Source organism: Sphaerodactylus townsendi, linkage group LG16 (assembly GCF_021028975.2).
Source record: "Sphaerodactylus townsendi isolate TG3544 linkage group LG16, MPM_Stown_v2.3, whole genome shotgun sequence".
Lineage (NCBI taxonomy): Eukaryota > Metazoa > Chordata > Lepidosauria > Squamata > Sphaerodactylidae > Sphaerodactylus > Sphaerodactylus townsendi.
Genome location: NC_059440.1, coordinates 10844395 through 10866632, shown reverse-complemented (window position 1 = coordinate 10866632; position 22238 = coordinate 10844395). Strand labels below are relative to the sequence as shown.

The 22238-nt window shown below is 49.7% G+C and overlaps 1 protein-coding gene across 1 annotated transcript in view; it reads left to right on the top strand.

Annotated features, from left to right (window-relative positions):
- Positions 1-264: 264 nt before the first annotated feature.
- Positions 265-22238, top strand: part of FOXN1 (forkhead box N1) — a 56380-nt gene continuing 34406 nt past the window's right edge. The window contains 1 exon segment of the mRNA XM_048518534.1: positions 265-385. The gene's annotated coding sequence lies outside the window, so the exon portion shown is untranslated.

Genomic DNA, 22238 nt, shown 5'->3' with positions numbered 1-22238 from the left:
CAGCTGCGCCCCAAAAGCCGAGGAGCCGCCCTCTTCTCCCCCCCCCCCCGCCTCCTTCCCCGACTGGCCCGAGGCGCAGAGGAGCTGATATCCTAATGACGGGCTTGCCTGACCGGCTGCCTCCTCGGCTCACATGATGCGCAGCGCCTTCCCCTCGCCTGTGGGGCTGGGCTCCGGCACTCTCGGCGCGGAGCGGCGGCAGGAGGGGCCGCTGGGGGGGCAGAGGCAGCTCCTTGTCACACTCGGCGGCGCGCCGGCGAGCCCAGCCGGGGGAGGGAAAGGGGGCTGGCAGGGCGCCCCTTCTTAACCTGCCCCGACGGCTCCCCGACGGCCGGTGCGCCCTGGTGCCAGAGGTCCGCTCGCCAGCTGCGCAAAAGGACACCAGGTAAGCCTGCTGGCGCTGCTGGGGGGCGATGCGGGGGGCGGAGGGAGGGTCGGGCCCGCCGGCACCCTACGGGGGGAGCCACGAGTCTCTGGGAACTCGGCAGGATCTAGGAAGGAAACTGGCCGTCGCTGGAACTTTGCGGAAAGTTTCGCTCCCGGTGCGCCTTTTTCGCGCGTCTCCAACGGCAAACTGGCATCTTGGCATTGGGGCTTCAGCGGGTGGTAGCTGTCGCCGGCAAAGTTGCTCGGAAGGGGCTGGTGCCAGCCCGTTTTGAAGCCCGAAGCCCCTCTTGGGGTCCCGCTGGGGCAGAGTGGGCTTTTCCAAAGGCACAGGAGGAGGAGCGCTCAAGAGTCGCTTCCAGAGGCATTCGCTGGTTGGCCCCTCGGCCCGTCTGAGCAAACTGCGCCAGGCGAATCGCCCTGGGTTGGAATCGGAGGCTCAAGGGACCGCGGGGGACCGACAAGACATCGGCCCCTTCTGCACACGCAAAATAATGCGTTTTCAAACCACTTTCACAACTGTTTGCAAGTGGATTTTGCTATTCCGCACAGCTTCAAAGAGCACTGAAAGCAGTTTGAAAGTGCATTATTCTGCATGTGCGGAAGGAGCCATCGACTGATGTTGGCGGCTGCTTCTCTGACAGTAAATGATTCCCCCCACCCCACCCCAAGAAAGTAGGCAACTCCATACAGAGGCCCCTTTCCGCACATGCAGAATAATGCACATTTGATCCACCTTTACAATTGTTTGCAAGTGGATTTTGCTATTCCGCACAATAAAGTGGATTGAAAGTGGATTGAAAGTGCATTATTCTGCATGTGCGGAAGGGGCCGGAGTCTTGTTGCTTTGGGCTCTGGCTGGCAGTTTATCTTTGCGACTGCTTCCTCTGATCCAGGCTGAATAGGGACCCACCAAATGGGGATCCCCAAAGCCATTAAATTGCTCCCCCCGCCTCAGCCCTTGGCTTGAGCTGTCTCGTTTGGCACTTCCTGTAATCTACTTGGGGTCCCTCCATTGAACTGGCTCAGGGAAGTTTGGGTCAGGCAGCAGAGTCCAGTTTCTTGGTGCAGAGGGTCAAGGGGTCAGCCTGCAGGTAAAGCCCGACTTGGGCAGACAACAGTACAAAGTTATGCTAACAACAACAGCCAAAAGGTTCTTCCGCAGATAAATGCTCTATCAACACTCTTTTGGCGTGGCTCTGCATTATTTATTCCCATCTTGCAGACGGATGACTGAGGCACAGAGTTCCCTCTGTTGCTGTTTTTTCCTCTCCTGCTTCAACAGGGCTACAGCGATACAACCATCTGGCCACCCAGTGGCCTTGACCTGGACCCCCACCTACACCTCTGGGGTTCAGGAGCCACACCTGTAGTGGTGTAGTGGTTAAGAGCAAAAAAAGGGTAAAGTTTCCCCTTCAGTCGTATCCGACCCTGGGGTACCACTGCAAGCAGTGATTTCATAGCCGTTTTTGTGGGGTAGTTTGCCATTGCTTTCCCTGGCTATTCTTTACCCCCTAGCTATGAGCTAGCTACTCATTTACCGACCAAGGAATGGATGGATGGCTGAGTTGACCATGAGCCAGCTGCCAGGATATCTGACCCACAGGGGGCTCGAACTCCTGACCGTGTGAGTGGCAGTGCAAGCGCTGAAACACTATGCCACGCGGCGCCCATGTGGTTAAGAGCAGGTGCACTCTAATCTGGAGAACCGGATTTGATTCCCCGCTCTGCCACTAGAGCTGTGGAGGCTTATCTGGGGAATTCAGATTAGCTTGTGCACTCCCACACATGCCAGCTGGATGACCTTGAGCTAGTCTTTGGGGCTCTCTCAGCCCCAGCTACCTCACAAGATGTCTGTTGTGGGGAGAGGAAGGGAAAGGCCACCTTGTAAGCCACCTTGAGTCTCCTCACAGGAGAGAAAGGTGGGGTATAAATCCAAACTCCTACTCCTACTCTTCTTCTTCTTCTTCTTCTGCTGCTGCTGCTGCTGCTGCTGCGGCGGCGGCGGCGGCGGCTGCTGCTGCTGCTGCTGCTGCTGCTGCTGTGGCTGCTGCTGCTGCTGCTGCTGCCTGGCCCAAGGCAGGGCAGGAAAAAGCTGGGTCCAGAATCAGGGAGCCTACCTTCATGCTGCCTTGGACCGTTCGAAGCTGTGGAGTGGAAATGACCAGGTTAATCCAGTGCACCTTGCTTTCCACCCCTGGCATCACCATACAAACAGGTGTTCTGAGTGCCAGGGGTGCCCGGCCACACCCCATCTTTCATCCTGAAAGAAGGAGGCAGGCCTGGACAGGTGTTGGCAACATGCTCTATGTGGAGCATTGGTGTGAAGCTACAGAACAGAAAGTTCCTGGGAACCTGGAAGCAGGGCTGTGCTTAGATGTGTTGCCGTTCAAGAGGGAACTTGGTACAAATCCCCTGGCTTAAAAAAAAACCCCACGTCTCTAGTCCTCATTGGGACCCAGTTCCATAGCCTGCTGCCTAGTGGTGAGATTCAAATAATTTAAGAAACAACCGGTTCTGGTGGTGGGATTTAAATAATTTAAAAACTGGTTGTTTATAAGCACCATTTTAACAACCGGTTCTGCCAAAGTGGTGCGAACCGGCTGAATCGCCCCTTATTACGGTCTTGCTTTCCTTGCTAAACATTTAGCAAGGTGATATTGACCCAACCAATACCCCAGTAGTGACGCAAATGACGCAGTTGCCAGATTCGTATATGAAACAGGGCTCTAGGAGAAAAATCTGAACTTTTCCCTCTTTTTTCTTTGTATTTTATTTTCGTTCCCCTCTATTTAGTTAAGTGGACCTGTGCATATAATACTGCAATATTGTTATGCCAATAAAGGTTCTTTGATTTGATTTGACCCAACCAATAGTTTTATGCAATCTCTTGAACTTACCTACATTCAGGGCTAGATCTACATTTTTTTAAACCAGAGCAAAAGTATAAAATGAAGGCCCCCGTATATTATATACATATTTTTCTTTATATGTACATATATAATCTACAACTCTTTTTAATGATATAATAAATTATGTGGACCTACATGAACTGTTAATGAATAATTATGCTTTTATATTGTTTTATCTAACTTTCATGTTTGACTATTCCCTCAGCCCCTCTGCGCACATAAAAACCCAACCCAAGGAGAAAGTTTTTTAGCCTGGCCTTTTCCCAGACATTTTTAAAAATACACCACACATAATTTTGACACAGGAAACACCAAACACCAAACGCACCTTCGCAGCCTAATAAACTACAGCCCAAGAAAAACTTTACCTAGCAATTATGCTGCTAGAAGTTAAAATGACTAAACTGACTTTCCTGGGCTATAGTCCCTGGAAAAGACTCACTAGAAAAGACAATAACGCTAGGAAATGTTGAAGATGATGGGAAAAGAGGAAGACACTCGATAAAGAAGAAGAAGAGTTTGGATTTATACCCCCCCCCTTTTTTTTCTCCTGCAAGGAGTGTCAAAGAGGCTTACAATCTCTTTTCTCTGCCCCCACCCACAACAAACATCCTGTGAGGTGGGTAGGGCTGAGAGAGCTCCGAAGACTGGCCCAAGGTCACCCAGCTGGTGTGTGTTGGAGTGCACAGGCTAATCTAGTTCTTCAGATAAGCCTCCACGGTTCAAGTGGCAGAGCAGGGAATCAACCCCGGTTCTCCAGATTAGAGCGCACCTGCTCTTAACCACTACGTCATGCTGGGCAATTGAGTCTCCCTTACTTCCTAGCAGCAGCTTAATCAGGGGATGTGGCGTGCACTGCAGATCTAGTCATGTCTTCCAGGCAACTGAGCCTTCCACACCTTCTATCACCCCCTTCTCTGCCTGCCACCTGTGGCACCCGCCCCCTTGTTCCCCCCCACACACACAGATCCAGCCCTGCCTACGTTAATCAAAGAATGAAAACGAATCCTTTTCTGCTGCTCAAAACACACTGTGGAGACTGTTGGCAGCATCAAGGAAGAGTCAGCCTCAACCAGCAGTATCAATGTTTGTGTGAGTGTTATGCGCAGTTGAGGCTACCAATTTCTGGTGACCCCATGCATTAATAGCTTGCAAAGCATCGTGTTATTAACAACCTTCCTCAGGTCTTGCCAACCGAAGGCCATGGCTTCCTATATTGATTCCATCTCATGTTAGGTCTTCCTCTTTTCTTACCATTTTTAACTTTTCCTAGCATTATTGTCTTTTCCAGTAAGTCTTGTCTTCTCCTGATGTAACCACAGTATGATAGCTTCAGTTTAGTCATTTTAAATTCTAGGGAGAATTTAGGAGATTTGACCTAGAACGCATAACCAAGGTTGTTGCTTATGACCTGATCTCTAGATCTGTGATATTCTGCTGGACCGAGAGAGCTGTAAAACCGCAAAGTTGGCATAATGTCCTCTCCATGCTTGGCAGGATGCACAGAAGTGGTGGGATGCAGCCGGTTCGCACCACTTCGGCAGAACCGGTGGTTAAAATGGTGCTTGTAAACAACCAGTTGTTAAATTATTTGAATCCCACTACTGATGCACAGTATCTTTGCATCCAGGGAAGTCACTGCCTTTGAACATAATTTGTTTTGTGGCCTGCTATAGGCCCCTGGGAAGCCCTCAAGGAGGGCACCAAGATACCTTCTCCTCAAAATCTGGTCTTCAGAGCTCAGCAGCCTCTGGACAAGGAAGATCCACTTAGCACAGAAAGCAAATAGTGCTCAAGAGACATCATATCCTGTATGAATCGGTCTGCTCCCCTTTTTGAGCCATCTAAGCTGGCTCAATCACCAGATCTAGTGACGCTGAGTTCCACAGTCTTATTACACACTGCATGATGAAGTGCAGTCCTGAACCTACCCGTCAATATCACTGAAAAGAAGGATTGGTCTCCCAGCTCCCCACTGTGCTCTGGAGTAAAAATTCCTCCCAGGCAACCAGGTCAGACATGTGTTTTTTTTCCTGAATCACAAAGTTGGGGGACAGAAGGGCCACAGAACAGGGCAATGCTGGGTTATCATCATAAGAACATAAGAATAAGCCTGCTGGATCAGACCAGAGTCCATCTAGTCCAGCTGCTACTCGCAGTGGCCCATTAGATGCCTTTGGAGCTCCCATGCAGATCCTCCTTGATCTCAGATTGCAAATGCCTTAGCAGACCAGGTGCTCAGGAGAAGCAGCAGCAGCAGGCCATTGCTTTCACATCCTGCATGTGAGCTCCCAAAGGCACCTGGTGGGCCACTGCGAGTAGCAGAATGCTGGACTAGATGGACTCTGGTCTGATCCAGCAGGCTAGTTCTAAAAAAAGATGTGAAAGCAATGGCCTGGCTTCTGCTGCTGCTGCTGCTGCTGCTGCTCCCGAGCACCTGGTCTGCTCAGGCATTTGCAACCTCAGATCAAGGAGGATCAAGATTGGTAGCCAAAGATCGACTTCTCCTCCATAAATCTACCCAAGCCCCTTTTAAAGCTATCCAGTGCTGATGGGATTGTGGTGGGATTCAGCCTATTCGCACCTATTCGATAGAACCAGTAGCTAATTTTTTGTCTAGTTCAAAGAACTGGTTGTGATCCCATCACTGAGTCCTTTTGGAACCGGTTGTTAAATTATTTGAATCCTACCACTGGCATACCATCCATCACAAGTGGAACCAAGGGCACGCAGCTGGAATCTCGGGCCACCTTCCAAGGCTGGTGTCCTCACCACATTTTGCCCAGCAAAAGTCAACTGAGATGGGCTGGAATGCTCCTTTGCGTGGCAAATAAATTGCAGGGTCTTTCACATCACCTGCCACCATGATCCTTTCAATTAGAGTCGCCGGGTTTGAACCTGAGACCTTTGGCCTGCAAAGCGGATGCTCTCCCACTGAGCCACCAGCCCCTCCCCAAACACCTCCCCGCCTGGTCCCTCTTCATGTGAAGAGCCGGCACAAGCAGCAGGTCTGAGACACCTTATGCCTGACGCATGGAAAGGTATCTTGGTTCACAGCTGGGCTGAGGCTCCCGTCACCTTTGGTCTTCCTCCACCTTGCCAGAGAGAGAGAGAGAGAATTAACTGGGAGAACAGGGAGATTAATTTCAAAGATTGCGCTAAGTGAAATTAGTGGCAGAAAAGGAGGCGGCCTGGGCTTTGATACACCTTCCCCTGGGTACACCATGGGCCAGGTCTTTCCCAGGCCTGAGTTCAGAACTGTGCGAAAAAGATCTTACCCTTTCACAGAAGGAGGAGGAGGACATGTCAGGCACAGCAAGGGTTAAGAGCACCCCCCAAAAAAACCTTCCGTTGTGAAAGAATAGCTGGGAGGAACTAGAAGAGGTGCGTGGGTTCTTTTTGGTACCATTTTTCTTGGAAAGCTGGCACAGCATTGTGGCAAAAAACGGTCTGCCAGCCAATCACCCCTCAGTTCTGAATTCACAGAAACAGGCAGTGGTGAAGTGGTTGAGAGCCAGGTTGGCATAGTGGTAAGGAGCAGATGGATTCTAATCTGGAGAACCGGGTTTGATTCTCCACTCCTCCACCTGAGTGGTGGAGGCTTAACTGGTGAACCAGATGTGTTTTCGCGCTCCTACATTCCCGCTGGGTGACCTTGGGCTAGTCACAGTTCTTCAGAACTCTCTCAGCCCCACCTACCTCACAAGGTGTCTGTTGTGGGGAGAGGAAGGGAAAGGAGCTTAAAAGCTGCCTTGAGTCTTCTAACAGGAGAGAAAGGTGGGGTATAAATCCAAACTACTACTACTACTACTACTACTACTACTACTACTACTACTACTACTACTACTACTCTTCTTTTTTATTCTTGCCCTATGCAATATGGGGCTAAGGGACTTGCCAAGATTTCTGAAGAATGTGTTGTATGACTGCTACATGCTTGGGGGGCAGGATCCAGCAGGGCTTGAATGCGGCGAAAGGCTTTTTAAAAAGTATCATAGCATTTTGTAGCTGAGCTGTCTGGGCATCCTACAGTTCTGTCCTTCATGCCTGGCCCCCACATTCCACCTCGACACACACATACACACATACACACACAGCAGCTCTCTCTCACAGCTTTTGCCTCTTGACACACTAGCCACTTTCCAAACTGGCTAGCATGGATACACCGTTCTTTACTTTTAAATCATATGTTTTCACACATAGAACAAACAACCAAAACATGCAAACATTAAAAAAAAACGCACAACCCAATACCAATCATATGGACGTCCAGCTATGTCCTCTTTGATCAAACATTAATTCTGGATTCATGCATATAGTTAAAACGTTAGTTCCACCGATATTTCTCAAATGTGTCCTAGCGTTTACAATCTGCTGTTTTCTTTACATTTCAAATGCTGTCACGACTTCTCCGTTTGGACAGATTTTCAAAAGATATTCCATAAAAGGTCTCCAGTTTTCTAAAAAGTTGTCCAAACTGTTCTCTCTTCATTGTGTTGTCAGCTTTGCCATTTCTGAATATTCTGTAACTTTCAAATGCCAGTCCCTAGGCTTTGTGTTGGTATCTTATTATCTTTCCATTTTTGCGCACACAAAGTTCTTGCTGCAGTCATCATCAAATACATAGAATTTTACATTGCTTAGGAGCATCCTCTCCCATGATTTCCAACAAAAAGGCCTCAGGGTTGTTGTTTTTTTTTCAGAACTGTTATCTTCAGAATCAGTACGGCTACACCGTTCTTGGCAGGCAGACTATGGGGCCTCATCCTTCCAGCCACTATCCTCCCCTGTGCAATTGCAACTCTCTCCCAACCTTGTCTGCCTAGAGTTACCTCTCTCCTTTTTCATCCCTCGCTTCTCCAGCCTCTCTATGGTTCTGTGAGCTGCACCAGACCAGGCAGCCATGCCTCTGTGTTGGGGGCATGTGATGGAAAGACACCACTCTATACAAAATACTCTCTGCATGCCAGAGACTGGACGTCAGGCAGGCAGCAGGCCTGCTTGACTGCTGGGCAGTGGCGTAGCGCCAAGGGGACAAGGGGGTGCACGATGCACTGGGCGTGGGTGTGGGTTTGGTGTGGCAGGGGTGGGCAGGAGCATGGCAGGGCGCAGGCGCACGCGTGCCCCGGATGCCATTCCCCCTCGCTCCGTCCCTGGTGTTGAGCCTAGAATGACACCCTTGGGGGCAAAATGCAGAGCCCAGCAAAGGTGCTTGGCGTATGTAGAGTGGGGCCTCCAATTCCCAGCCCCCAAAGCACAGCACACTCCAGTCAGGAAGGAGTTGTTTGGGAGATCACACAGCTGTGAGACTCCCAGGTGGAAGTTTCAATGCATCTGTTGTTTCCCCTTGAATCTGGGGCAGCTGCCTTGAGTCTTCTTACAGGAGAGAAAGGTGGGGCTCCAGGTTGGGAGTCTTCTTACAGGAGAGAAAGGTGCCAGCTCCAGGTTGGGAAGTATCTGGGAATTTTCAGGATGGAGCCAGAGTAGGGTGGGGTTTGGGAAGGGGAGGGTAAAATGCCATACAGTCCTGTGGCATTTCGCCCTCCCCTCCCCAAAACGTGGCCAGTTTCTTTTCTCTGTCACCTAGAGATTGGCTGTAGCAGTGGGAGTTCTCCAGCTTTAACCTGGGGGTTGGCAACTGTACTCATCACTGGAGAGGAATCTGCAAACCAGCCTAGCAGTGGTGAAAACCTGCATCATTGGCGCTAGTCTTTTTTTGGCAAGGTGGCTCGAAGCAGCCAGGGCATTAAGAACATAAGAACAAGCCAGCTGGATCAGACCAGAGTCCATCTAGTCCAGCTCTCTGCTACTCGCAGTGGCCCACCAGGTGCCTTTGGGAGCTCACATGCAGGAGGTGAAAGCAATGGCCTTCATGGCTGTTGCCCCGGAAAGCACCTGTGGTCTGCTGTTAAGAAGCGTTGGCAATCTCAGATCAAAGAGGATCAAGATTGGTAGCCATAAATCGACTTCTCCATAAATCTGTCCAAGCCCCTTTTAAAGCTATCCAGGTGAGTGGCCATCACCACCTCCTGTGGCAGCATATTCCAAACACCAATCACACGTTGCGTGAAGAAGTGTTTCCTTTTATTAGTCCTAATTCTTCCCCCCAGCATCTTCAATGTATGCCCCCTGGTTCTAATATTGTAAGAAAGCGAGAAAAAGCCAACACTGCATTTTCTCTGCTGTGTTGCCCAGTGCTATTGTGGATTCCTCGATCTCCTTTGCTGTGTTGTTCCTGGAGGCTCTGCCCCCTCCCTCCCTCCCTCCTGCCTCTGCTACCTGCCAGCCTGCCTCGCAACCCTCAGCCAGTGGGCTCCCCTCTCTCCAGAGAGCCTTGCTCGGAGCTGGCTTTCCCTTCCACTGCTCTCCTCTTGCAGCGGGCTGTGCATTCGGTCCTTCGGTGGCTGCCAGTTCATCAGGCCTGCCGAGGCAGGTCTTGGCAACTCAGGCAAATGGTAGCGAGCTAGAAAGCGAGTCTGGAACCTGTTCTCCCAGTCAGGCATTGGAGGAGATTGCTTCCTAGGCTCCCTCGGTGGGCTGGCAAAACATCCCATCGTGGCTACCTGCTTGCCAGACAATTCAAGAGCCACACAGCTAGACGGCAGGTTTCTTGGCCTTCTGAGAAACACTGAGCAGGAGAATCCACAGCCACCTCTCAGATGGCTTCCACAATGAAAAAGTGTTTGTGGCAAACACCTTTCGCAAAGTGTGGAGGGGGTAATGGAATACGGGGAAGGGTTGTGGCCCCGTGGAAGGACATCTGCTTTGCGTACGGAAGGGCCCTGGTTCAACCCCCGACATCTCCTGTTGAACCAGGCAGTAGGCGGGTGGTTGATTGAATGATTGATTGATTTAGTTGTATCAGGCTCCCAATCACTAGCAGGCACATTTAATTGTGCATCCTCCCCCGTTCCCGTTTTTTTCTACTTTCCCCTCTCTCTGACAACACCTTGATAGAGAAACTCCATTGAGACGAGGGGAAATTGTACAACGTAGGCTTTAGTGTTGCTGTTTATTGCTCGCCGTGCGTAGAATTTTAAGTTTAGGTTTTAGACTTGTTGGTTTAATTGCAGAGTTCCACTGTACGATCTATTGTTTTGAAGTGTCTGTAAGCTGCCCCAAGACCAACCCCAGGAACGGGCGGGGTATGAGTTTAATAAAATAAAACAAATGAATAAATAAGCATATGCTGCCCTTCTCCTCGGGGGCTTAGCACAGCTTCCAGCATTTTAGACAGAACAATAAAATCAGTTTAAAACATATAGTCCCCTTCAAACCATTGTTGGCGGCAGAGGCGTATCTAGGGGAAATGTAGCCTGGTGCAAAATCAGGGGAAGCCGCCCTCCCCCATCCCAACCAAACCACTTTTTTTGCACCAGGTCTTGAAGTCAGTGTGTGGACCTGGGGAGAAGGAGGAGGGGCGTGGGGGGCAATTTTCCACCCCACATGACTAAATGGCTACAGCCTGTGGACATTTGCCCCATATGTCCCCCTGGGCGGTACGCCCCGGTCGGCGGCTGTTCATTAAAATACAGTACTAAACCCACTAAAGGAAAGAGGGTGAAAAAGGAAAGTTAGATGGAAGAGGGGGAGGACAAGAGGGAGGGGAAATGTAGCTGCCTCAACTGTATGTCTGTTGGAAGAGCTCTCTTATAGGTGATGCGAAAAACCTCCGCCAGAGACCCTAGAGAGCAATTTCCAGTCTGAGTAGACAGCATTGGCTCTGATGGACCAATCGTCTGGTATAATATGAGGCAGTGTCGTGTGTATGTTTGTTCTTTGTGTCCTGTATTCTGCAGACACCCTATTGGTTACTGATCAGTTGCTGGGTCCAATTCAAAGTTCTGGTTATCACCCACAAAGCCTTGGGACCACATACCTGCAGGATCGCCTCTCCTGCTTTGTTCTGTCCTAGCAATTTTACTCACCTGACTAAAACCCTGTAAAAGGGCCACCCTGCAAATGTGTCAAATTGGCAATTGCTGGCTCACCTGCATTTTCTGCCGTGGACTCCCCCACCTTGTTCATGATATTTTTATAAAGGGATCAAAACTGCATTGTAATGGAACAACTCAGGAGAGTGCTTCTATAATGGAAGAGGACTTTAGTTAGCTGCAATACCGTGTTTCTATAATGGAAGAGGACTGTGGTCAGTTGCAAGAAAGTGCTTCTATAATGGAAGAGGACTGTAGTCAATTGCAATATTTATGGTATTGTCCCCTTCCTTTTACTGCATTGGTTCTGCATTTGTAAGCCGCTTTGAGCGTTGTAGGGATGTCATGCCTTAGACAGTGTTTTGCTTGCCTGGTTTCCCAGTTCTGTAATCCTAGTCCTATTGTGTTGTTTTATTAAGAAGTCTTTGCTGTTTAATGTATTGTCGAAGGCTTTCATGGCCGGAATCACTGGGTGCTGTGTGGTTTCCGGGCTGTATGGCCGTGTTCTAGCAGCATTCTCTCCTGACGTTTCGCCTGCATCTGTGGCTGGCATCTTCAGAGAATCTCATCTGTGGCTGGCATCTTTAGAGGCATCTTCAGAGGATGCCAGCCACAGATGCAGGCAAAACGTCAGGAGAGAATGCTGCTAGAACACGGCCATACAGCCCGGAAACCACACAGCACCCCTCTTTGCTGTTTGTTTGAATCGGTTTTTATATTTTGCAATCTGGCTCAAGAAAGCTAGAGTCGAGTCCAGTAGCACCTTAGACACCAACAAGATTTCCCTTTGTCAGATACTTCCTAAGTGAGACAGATGGACTGTAAATGAAGTTAATATTAAAAGGGCTTAATGGTAAAAGTTAATATTCCACAGGGCAGAATGAATCAGGGTCAATAGTGCCACCAGACGGGATTTCTGTACTGCTCTTTAGTTTCTGCTCCCAGAGTTCTCGAGAAGGGACTGTATTACCTCGTCTGGCATGGAGGTTCCTGTAGTTTCTCTTGTGGCTGCTTACCATGGTGGATAGAGTGTGAACAGAGAACTTGATAGCAAAGGGCTCATTTGCAAACACAAAGCCACACAATGTGGCAGGCATCAAGGGACGGGCCTGGCTGTGTGCAGTAGCAGCCTATAAAGCCCTACGGAAAAGCTGTGTTCAAACCAGAAACTCTGCAATCTGATTCTAAAATGTCAACATTTGCAAGTATGGGTTTTTTAAAGTTAGGGTCCTATTTTAAAAACATCTGCATCCCTTTTGTTTTGCCTGTTACGAAGCAAATTATGTAAAGTACATAAACTGAAATATTACTTTTTAAAAATAATGTCGTCTGGGTGCAGAACTGGGCGTGTGTAAATATACTGCCCCCCCCTTACCTAAGCTTCAAGATATTGTGCCACAGTTCTGTGCTCCTAATCGATTATGTAATCCACAGTAGATTCCTAGATGATGCACAGAGCCCACTAGGTATGTGCTGAGTAACTGCAGCTTATTCCCACACACCCGTCTGTGCCTGGCTTCCCTCCAAACCAAAGCCCAAGTTGTGGTCTGTTGAAAGGCCTGCATGAACCCAACCCCTCTCTTGGTTGCTCTGCTGCACTTTGGAGCCCACAGTGATGACTGTTCTCATCTCCCAAAAGAGCAGACTCTACAGTTCTGTCGATTGCTCTGAGCTGCCGGCCAGTGGAGGGAAGCAAAGCCAGGCCTTTCTCATCCCCCACAACAGCAGACTCTACAGTTCTGGCGATTGCTCTGAGCTGCTGGCCAGTGGAGAGAAGCAAAGCCAGGCCTTTCTCATCCCCCGCAAGATCAGACTCTACAGTTCTGGCGATTGCTCTGAGCTGCCGGCCAGTGGAGGGAAGCAAAGCCAGGCCTTTCTCATCCCCCACAACAGCAGACTCTACAGTTCTGGCGATTGCTCTGAGCTGCCGGCCAGTGGAGGGAAGCAAAGCCAGGCCTTTCTCATCCCCCACAAGAGCAGACTCTACAGTTCTGGCGATTGCTCTGAGCTACTGCCAGTGAGGGAAGCAGCCAGCCTTTCTCATCCCCACAAGAGCAGGCATTCTGCCAGTTCTGTCGATTGCCTGAGCCGGCCATGGAGGAAGCAGCTGCGGCCTTTCTCATCCCCCACAACAGCAGACTCTACAGTTCTGGCGATTGCTCTGAGCTGCAGGCCAGTGGAGGGAAGCAAAGCCAGGCCTTTCTCATTCCCCACAAGAGCAGACTCTACAGTTCTGGAGATTGCTCTGAGCTGCCAGCCAGTGGAGGCAAAATGAGCCTTTCTCATCCCCACAACAGCAGACTCTACAGTTCCTGGCGGTGCTCTTGAGCTGCAGGCCAGTGGGAGGGAAGCAGCTTTCGCGGCCTTCCCCCCACAAGAGCAGACTTTACAGTTCTGGCGCATTGCCTGAGCTGCCGTCATGAGCTGTGCCAGGCCTCTTCAATCTCTGCCAACAGCAGACTCTACAGTTCTCATGCATTGCCTGAGCTGCCGCCAGTGGAGTGCTGTGCCAGGCCTTCATCCCCACAAGAGCAGACTTTACAGTTCCCGGCGACGTTCTGAGCCGTCGTCAGTGAGGGAAGCGTGCGCTTGCGGCCTTCACTTCACAACAGTGACTTGCTGTGCCCCATGCATTGCTCTAGCTGCAGGCCAGGAGGGAAGCCAGGCCTTTCTCATTCCCCACAAGAGCAGACTCTACAGTTCTGGAGATTGCTCTGAGCTGCCAGCCAGTGGAGAGAAGCAAAGCCAGGCCTTTCTCATCCCCCACCAGACTCTACAGTTCTAGCGATTGCTCTGAGCTGCCGGCCAGCGGAGAGAAGCAAAGCCAGGCCTTTCTCATCCCCCAAAAGAGCAGACTCTACAGTTCTGGCGGTGCTCACAGGCTGCAGGCCAGTGGAGAAACAAAGAAGCCAGACGCCTATGAACCCCACAAGAGCAGACTCTACAGTTCTGGAGATTGCTCTGAGCTGCCAGCCAGTGGAGAGAAGCAAAGCCAGGCCTTTCTCATCCCCCACCAGACTCTACAGTTCTAGCGATTGCTCTGAGCTGCCGGCCAGCGGAGAGAAGCAAAGCCAGGCCTTTCTCATCCCCCAAAAGAGCAGACTCTACAGTTCTGATGATTGCTCTGAGCTGATTACTAAAGGTTGACTGGTGCAGCCCTTAGGGGGTGGAGGGGGGAGTTCTTTCATTCATCAAGAAGCAAGAAAAAAAAGGTTCCCACTTGAAACGCACCACATTCCCTACCCCAGCCTGGAGCAAGTCTCTGGAGGGAAGGTGCCTGTGCTTACTCACCTGATGAGCCTCTCACTGGCTCCTTCCCAGCTGATTTTTCTTTCCCAGTAGAGGTAAACATTTAAGGCTAAGATGAGAGAGAGGCTGCAAATCCCACGGGTGACTGAGGACATCCCGGTCTTGAGCACCTTTTTCTTGGCCAGCCTTTGCCCGCAGCCCTTTTACGCAGGCAAGGAGACCAGAGCCGCTTGGCTGGATCAGTCCGGCAGCAAAATCCGAGCCCCGGTTTTCTCTGCAGCGTTTGGAGGTACCTTCCCTCGCACTTCTCCCCTCACCTACAGGCAGGGCGGCAGTCTGAGGCAGCCCTAGGCAAAATGTAGCCCCTGGCAGGAAGCCACTGAGCTTGGATGCCTCCCATGGGCGGCCACTCCACCACGACCAATTTATTTTTTGCACCAGGACATTGGTACCTGCAGGGGGTGCATTTTAGACATATCAGCACCAAAACTTCAGCTTATCATCCGGAGACTGCCCTAATGATACCCCCCAGGTTTGGTGCAGTTTGGTTCAGGGGGGGGCCAAAATTATGGACCCTCAAAACTGTAGCCCCCCATCTCCTATTAGCTCCCATTGGAAACAATGGGGGATAGGGGCACCCCCCTTTGGGAGTCCATAACTTTGGACCCCCTGAACCAAACTGAACCAAACTTGGAGGGTAGCATAAGGACAGTCTCCTGATGATACGCTGAAATGTTGGTGCCACTAGATTAAAAATCGCGCCCCCTGCAGGCCAAAAATGGAAAACCACTAAAATACCCAAAAACGAACCCAGCATTTTGATGCCCCCCACAAGGTGATGCCCTGGGCAGCTGCCCACCTTGCCCAATGGGCATTACGCCAGTGCTTACAGGTGACCTGGATAACCTTTGCGATCCATTGTTCTATGCAATCTTCTGTCTTCAGGCACCAGAACATCAGAAATGGAGAGATTTGCAGGAAAAGATTCCAAATGTCCAGGGATTCCAAATATCCACTGTGTTTATTCATGTGTTTAAAGAGCCCTCACCTAGATGGCCAGGCTTGGAGTTGCCAGCCCCCAGGTGGCAGCTGGAGATCTCCTGGAATTAGAACCGGTCAGCAGGTTGTAAAGATCCATCCCCCGGGGTGGGGGGGGGGGGAAAGGCTGCTTTGGGAGGTAGACCCAGTAGCATTATACCCCACAACCTGCCCTTCCCAGGCACCACCCCCAAAATCTCTAGGGATTTCCCTTCCCAGATCTGGCAACCCGACCCAGGCTAGCCCAATCTGGTCAGATCTTGGAAACTAAGCTGGGTTGGCTCCAGATGGGAGACCACCAAAGAAATCCAGGGTCACAGTGAGAGGCAGGCAATGGCAAACCACCTCCGTTCATTTCTTGTCTTCCCAGATGCAACCTGACTGTGCTCTCCACCACCATGCTTAAAGACACCATTATGACTTCATGTCTTCCAAGATCGAGGTAGAATCATAGAGTTGGAAGAGACCCCAAAGGGCCATCAAGTCCAACCCCCTGCCATGCAGGAACACACTATCAGAGCACTCCTGACAGATGGCCATCCAGCCTCTCCTTAGAAACCTCCAAAGAAGGAGACTCCACCACACTCTGAGGTAGAGCATTCCACTGTCAAACAGCCCTTACTGTCAGGAAGTTTTTTTCTGATGTTTAGGGGGAATCTCTTCTCCTTCATCTTGAACCCATCAGTCTGGGTCCTAGTCTCTGGAGCAGCAGAAAACAAGCTTGCTCCCTCACCAACATGACATCCCTTCAAATTTCTAAACCTGGCTATCATGTCACCTCTTAACCTTCTCTTCGGCAAACTGAACGTACCCAGCTCCCTAAGTCTATCCTTGTAGGGCATGGATTCCAGACCTTTTGCCATTTTGGTTGCCCTCCTCTGGACCCGTTCCACTTTGTCAATATCCCTCTTGGACTGCGGTGCCCAGAACTGAACACAGTATTCCAGGTGAGGTTTAACCAATGCAGAATAAAGAGGTACAATTACATCCCTTGATCTAGACCAGTGATAGCGAACCTTTTCGAGACCGAAGCCCAAATTGCAACCCAAAACCCACTTATTTATCGCAAAGTGCCAACACGGCAATTTAACCTGAATACTGAGGTTTTAGTTTTTAAAAAATGGTTGGTCCCGAGGCGTGCATTGCTCGGGAGTAAGCTTGGTGGTAGTCGGTGGCTTTGCTTTGAAGCAACCGTGCAATTCTTCCAACGGGTGAATCATGACCCTAGGAGGATTTACTCAGAAGCAAGCCTCATTGCCAGCAACCAAGCTTACTCTCAGGTAAAGGATCGCGCTTTAGTTCTTTGCATGAAAATCAGTGGGGTTTAACAGCACTTAATAGGGTTACCTACACTGCTTCCCCAAAACTAGCTCTTCGGTTTAATGCTAATAATCGAGCCCAGCAGCCCAGGCCAGCCTAGATGTGTGTGTATGTGTGTGTGTGGGGGGGGGGGGGGATGACTCTGTTTGCGCGTGCCCACAGAGAGGGCTCTGAGTGCCACCTCTGGCACCCGTGCCATAGGTTCGCCACCACTGATCTAGACACTATACTCCTTTTGACACAGCCCAGAATCAATACAGCCCAGTATACTCCTGTAGAAAACACTATTTGTTAGCATGGATATGTTAACTTCAACATTCATTACCCGAACCGCCTGCTTTTCCTTTGGATTGACAAGTCATATCATCCGCCCTCTTTGCCATGTTGTAGTCAGAGAGGGGGAGGGAAGTTGAGGTGAGAATCAGCGCAGTCTCTTCCCTTCTGCGCCCCAAGTCTTGTCTGAGCTGTGTGCCTCAACTAGTGCTCTCTGCATATGCTCAGGTGTCCCAGGAGTGAGAAAAGAGAGACCTAGTCATTGTTTAGGAAAACTTTCAGCAGGGTTGTAAGCATGCTCTTCTGTCCTGATGCCAGAGACTGCAGTCTAAATCCAGGCTCACGAGACACAGTAGAGTTAGGCAGAAATCAAGGAATGATGAACAGGGATGCATGCATATGGTAGAAAAGGACCACTCGGGGGACCAACTCGGAGGCCCCTTCCGCACATGCAGAATAATGCACTTTCAATCCACTTTCACAACTGTTTGAAAGTGAAGAAGAAGAAGAAGAGTTTGGATTTATATCCCCCCTTTCTCTCCTGCAGGAGACTCAAAGGGGCTTACAATCTCCTTGCCCTTCCCCCCTCACAACAAACACCCTGTGAGGTAGGTGGGGCTGAGAGAGCTCCAAGAAGCTGTGACTACCCCAAGGTCACCCAGCTGGCGTGTGTGGGAGTGTACAGGCTAATCTGAATTCCCCAGATAAGCCTCCACAGCTCAGGCGGCAGAGCTGGGAATCAAACCTGGTTCCTCCAGATTAGATACACGAGCTCTTAACCTCCTACGCCACTGCTGCTCCAAAAAGTGGATTTTGCTATTCCGCACAGTAAAATCCAGCTGCAAAGTGCATTGAAAATGCATTAAAAGTGCATTTTTCTGCATGTGCAGAAGGGGCCTGAGTGACAGATGAACCCTTGGCCTGCTGCTGGACCAAACCATGTGCTCTAAGGTCTGCTCCTTGTAGGGTGGTCACACCCTAGAGGATTCCACAGTCCTGAAGTGGAGCAGGATGCTGGAAAGGTGATGAGACCTCTAATTGACCAAGATTCTGTTGTGTTCTTAAGCCTGAGTATCAAAATGTGAGGAGACAGCATAGCACTTCTGGGAAACGCGGGGAATCTCAGAAGTCAAAGCGGAGTCACTTCCAAAGAAGGGGAAATGGTTGTGCAATTGAAAATCTAATGCGAATAAAACGTACTCTTGACTCAAAGAAACTAAAGGTGCGTAAAAGGCCATGATTTCAAACAGGAGCCCAGTTCTATCAGTCTAGTTCTTTCTCTGTGGTCCCTTCCGCACATGCAGAATAAGGCACATCCAATCCACTTTCACAATTGTTTGCAAGTGGGTTTTGCTATTCCACACAGTAAAATCCACCTGCAAAGTGCATTCAAAGTGGATTGAAAGTGCCTTATTCTGCACGTGCGGAAGGGACCTGTCTGAAGCTGCAGCAATTACAACTTCCTTTCTCTCTGTTCTTCCCCATGTAAAGTCCTGGTGTGGACTATGGCATCTCTAAAACACTGGTTTGGATTAAAGCAACAGAGTTGCCAAAACTCCACACCTTTCCCATAGGGAGCCTGGAGGACTGAAGTTTTGTTCCTGCTCCAGGTGTAGCAGCAATACAACAGGTAATCCTTGCTTGTTGCATATGGAGATTTGGGATGCAGAGGGAGACTGGGGGACGTGTGCATTGAACCAAGCGACCTCGGGGTCCCATCCAGCACTGACTCCCATGTGGGGAAACAAAATGATCAGCAAGTTGTCATGGGAGAGGTGCCCCTGTTTGGCAATTCTTCGTGGCGGCTGCCTCTGCAGGCAACCTTGGGTGTGTTCTGCTGTCTTGTCTGGGTGATAAGGACCAGCTTACCGTGTTTCTCCAAAAATAAGACAGTGTCTATTATTAATTTTTGCTCCCAAAGATGCGCTATGTCTTATTTTCAGGGGATGTCTTATTTTTCCGCTCCACAGCTGCATGCTCTGGTGTTCCGTTCGACGGGCATGCTTCCAAACAAAAACTTCGCTACGTCTTACTTTCAGGGGATGCTTTATATTTAGCACTTCAGCAAAACCTCTACTACGTCTTATTCTCAGGGGATATCTTATTTTAGGAGAAACAGGGTAGTGAAGCAACAGCTTAAGATTGCTTGTGTGTATTTGTGTATCATATATAGTGGGGGCCTAGGAAATTACGAAGGTAACCCCCATCCTGTTTGGGGCTAAAAGCCAAACCTTGTAATGTGTGTAGTCGAAAAGGGATCCCAATAACCAAACAGGATCTATCCCCTACTTGGGGTCATGATTAGAGCCCTCACTGCGCCTTAAGGAGATTCCAGCCATTGTGTCTCCTCAGCCGTACTTGCCTGAGAACAGCGTAGTGCAGGAATCCCCAACATGGTGCCCATGAGAACAACGTCCCTTGCGATACCATTCCTGGTCCCCATCAAGCATTTTTAGAAAGTAGGTGGGGTTTTTGGAGATTTTATTAAAAAAAAACATTACTTTGGCAGCAGCTGCCACCATAACATAAAGGTCTTCACGGTATGAATGAGGGTAAGCTGTGGCACTCATTTTGTGGCGCCCACCACACCGAGTCAGAATTTGGAGAGGAGACGTCTGAAGGGGGATATGATTGAAGTCTATAAAATTATGCATGGGAAAGAAAATATTAACAGAGATACATTTTTCTCTCTTTCTTACAATACTAAAACCAGGGGGCATAAATTGAAGATGCTTGGGGGGGAAATTAGGACTAATAAAAGGAAACATTTCTTTGCGCAACGTGTGATTGGTGTTTGTAATGTGCTGCCACAGGAGGTGGTGATGGCCACTAACCTGGATAGCTTTCAAAGGGGCTTGGATAGATTTATGGAGGAGAAGTCAATCTTTGGCTACCAATCTTGATCCTCCTTGATCTGAGATGGCAAATACCTTAGCAGATCAGGTGTCCGTGAGGAGCAGCAGAAGCAGCAGCAGGCCATTGCTTTCACCTCCTGCATGTGAGCTTCCAAAAGGCACCTGGTGGGCCACTGCGAGTAGCAGAGTGCTGGACTAGATGGACTCTGGTCTGATCCAGCAGGCTCTTTCTTATGTTCTTAAGGCCATTGCTTTCACATCCTGCACGTGAGCTCCCAAAGGCATCTGGTGGGCCACTGCGAGTAGCAGAGTGCTGGACTAGATGGACTCTGGTCTGATCCAGCAGGCTCTTTCTTATGTTCTTAATTCCAAAGATGCCCAGAGGCTCAGAAAGGTGGGGACCCCTGGTTTAGTTCATGGTTGTGGTCTTCCAATCAGCATCCCAGCATCCAGAATGAAGCAAAGGTCACCCTGAGGGTGGAGCTATGCTGTGACAAGAGGCCATTCCTGACACCGCAGATCAGCATGGCCAATGCCACAGAGAGTGGGTGTTCCTCTATAGTTGCCAGCTCCAAGTTGGGAAATACCTGGCGATTTGAGGGGGGGTGGAGCCTGGGGAGGGTATAGGGAGGGTAGGGACCTCAGCAGGGTATAATGCCATATAGAGTCCACCCTCCAAAACTGCTATTTTCTCCAGGGGAACTGATCTTGGTCAACTGGAGAATTATGGTAATAGTGGGAGATCTTCAGGTGCCCTTTGTAGATTGGCAACCATAGTAAAAGCAGCAACCATAGTAAAAGCAGCGACTATTAGAGAAGTAGCAGGATCCATGGACCTTTCTGCCATGAGGACATGGGGAGTCAAATGTCCCCGGGCACCCTCCCCCATTTGGTCACGAGGGGAGGCGCAAAAAAATTCAGGTTCCTGCTTGCTTGTGGAGCTTTTTTGGCATTTTTTTCAGCTGTTGGCTCTTGCAGGGGCTGCTAGAAGTTTTTTTAGACCAGCAGCACCAAGAATTCCTCGAGGGGGGATTTTTTCAAGAAACTCTCCTGATGATATCACCCAGGTTTGATGAGGTTTGGTTCAGGGGGTCCAAAGTTATGGACTCCCCAAGTTGGGTGCCTCTATCCCCATTGTTTCCTAAATGGGAGCTAATAGGAGATGGGGGGGCTACATATTGGCGAGGGTCCATAATCCTTTGGACCCCTGAACCAAACTTCACCAAACCTGGGAGGCTAAAATCCCTCAGGGAGGAGTCTCCAAGATACCCACAAGGAAATTTTTGGTGCTGCTAGCTTAAACAATTGCAACCCCTGACAGCAGGCACCCCCCCAAGTTTCTCCAGATTTTCCTTTTAAATCCACTCCCTTTGGTATGGATTTAAAGGGAGAATCTGAGGTCCCCAGTTTAAACATTGAAAGTGATGCTGTTTTGGGGGAGAATCCACCCCAAAACAGCATCACTTTCAATGTTGTTTTAAAGGGGACCCCAGATTCTCCCTTTAAGGTGGATTTAAAAGAAGAATCTGGGCTCCCTAGTTTAAACACCATTGAAAGTGATGCTGTTTGGGGGTGGATTCCACAGGAGGTGTTTTGTGATGGTGTAGTGGTTAAGAGCGAGTGTGGTGTAGTGGTTAAGAGCAGGTGGATTCTAATCTGGAGAACTGGGTTTGATTCCCCATTCCTCCACCTGAGTGGCGGAGGCTTATTTGGTGAACCAGATGTGCTTCTGCACTCCTACACATTCCTGCTGGGTGACCTTGGGCTAGTCACAGTTCTTCAGAACTCTCTCTGCCCCACCTAGCTCACAAAGTATCTGTTGTGGGGAGAGGAACGGAAAGGAGCTTGTGGACTGCTGTCTGACCCTAAGTGGACTGCTGTCTGATCCAGTAGGGCTCTTAGGTTCTTAACTGCACACGAACAGACGAGGCCAGGAGAAGGGGGATTGTCTTGGGGCACTTTTGCACCTGCAGAATAGTGCACTTTCAATCCACTTTTCCAATCGTTTGCAAGTGGATTTTGCTATTCTGTACAGTAAAATCCAGCTGCAAAGTGCATTGAAGGTGGATTATTCTGCATGTGCGGAAGGGCCCTTAGTCTCCTGCTTGAGAGCTGCAGTATTGTTCAGTTACAGAATAAGGAAAGGGGAAGAAAGTTTCTCCCACTTGTGTTTCTTGGTCACTCTCTCTGCCGGATTTGCAGACCAATTGAAGTCCGGATGTTTAAGGAAAGCGCTCCTTATCCCACTTTAGCTCATGGTGGTACAAATGATT